This window comes from Carcharhinus amblyrhynchos, chromosome 18, assembly GCF_965287045.1.
Source record: "Carcharhinus amblyrhynchos chromosome 18, sCarAmb.v2.hapA, whole genome shotgun sequence".
NCBI classification, from domain to species: domain Eukaryota; kingdom Metazoa; phylum Chordata; class Chondrichthyes; order Carcharhiniformes; family Carcharhinidae; genus Carcharhinus; species Carcharhinus amblyrhynchos.
The window spans coordinates 18686656-18688275 of record NC_137341.1 but is presented as its reverse complement, the minus strand read 5'-3'; the positions used below and the strand labels follow the sequence as shown (position 1 = coordinate 18688275).

The following is a 1620-nucleotide window of genomic DNA, read 5'->3' as shown; positions in this document are numbered from 1 at the left end:
GCCCATCCTGTTCAACATTTTCTCTATAGAAAACCCTTTCATCCCAGCACTCACCCTGTGAACTTTCACCTGCCACGCAAGTATTTCCCTCTATAAATAAGGAAATCAATGCTGTTCGCAGTACTCTACTCGAGGTGTGGTCTCACCAATGCCCTGATGTACCAAGACTACCGTACTTTTATGCACTATCCCCTCTTCAATAAAGGCCAACATTCCATTTGCTCTCCTACTTGCTGTTCCTGCATGCTAACTGAATCCAAGATTGAGAAGAACCAGGAAGCTAAGAGGACAGGTTAGCCACGGTCATGGCCGTATAGGCAAACACAGGAAGCAACCTGGTGGTCGTGGCAATGCTGGTGGTATGCATCATCACAGAATCAACTTTGATAAATATTATCTAGGTTACTTTGGAAAGGTTGGTATGAGACATTACCATCTGAAGAAGAATCAGTTGTTCTGTCTGACCATAAATCTGGATAAACTGTGGACACTGATCAGTGAACAGACCAGATTGAACTATGCCAAGAAGCCTGAAAGACCAGCACCCATTATTGACATTGTACACACTAGTTTCTATAAAGTTCTTGGCAAAGGAGACTGCCAAAACAGCCAGTCATTGTCAAAGCAAAGTTCTTCAGCAGGAAAGTTGAAGAGAAGACAAAGGAAGTTGGTGGAGCCTGTCTATTGATTGCATAAATTTTATAACTGGGTGTACAAATAAAATTACTGTCACTTTTAAAAAAGACTGAAGCCATTGTGCTCAGACCCTACCTCAACTCCATTCCCTAATCACTGACTCTATTCCTCTCGCTGTCAGCTCTGAGAGAAAACCGATCCATTCACAATCCTGGTGTCACATTTGATCCCCAGATGAACTTGCGACCACATGTGTAAGACTGCCTATTTCCACTTCTGTAACATAGCTAGACTTTGTCTGCTGCGGAAACCCCTATACATGCTGTTACTATCTTTAGATTTAATTTTCAAATGCACTTCTGGTTGGTCTCCCACATTCAACTCTTGTTAAACTTGAGATGATTCAAACTTTTGCTACTTGTGTCTTAAATCACACCAAGCCCTGGTTCCCCATTACCCTGTGATCGCTGGTCTATATTGGTTCCTGGTCAAGTATTATCCTGATTTTAAAATTCTCATCTTTGATTTTAAATCTATTAACTCTGGCATTATCCCTACCTATCTTTGTAATTTCCTCCAACCTCAAACTTCTAAACTATTTATTTTCATCTAATTCTGGACTCTTGAACATCATAGTTTTCATTAGGCGGGATTCTCCAATCTTGTCCGTTCTCATCACGCTGGAAGTGAGGACAGAGTATTTGACATGCCAGCCAAAACTCCATTCACTGCAGTGGCACAGGAGAATCACAGCCACTGACAAGGTTGCAGGTTTTCGGTGGTTGTTCCACTATTGGCATCTGTGCCTTCAGCTACTGAGTCTCTACACTCAAATTCTCTCCCTGACCCTCTTTACCTTACTTTCCAACTTTAATACCCTTCTTAAAAGTCACTTCTTTTGGTCAATGACTATCTCTCGATGTGGCTCAATGGCTGCTTGGGTGAATTATCTATGTAACTCTGTTAAAAAAAATTACAAGATGG

The 1620-nt window shown here is 41.5% G+C and overlaps 1 pseudogene; it reads left to right on the top strand.

Annotated features, from left to right (window-relative positions):
• The first annotated feature begins 253 nt into the window (after window positions 1-253).
• On the top strand, window positions 254-696 carry LOC145355181 (large ribosomal subunit protein uL15 pseudogene; annotated as a pseudogene).
• Window positions 697-1620: the final 924 nt, after the last annotated feature.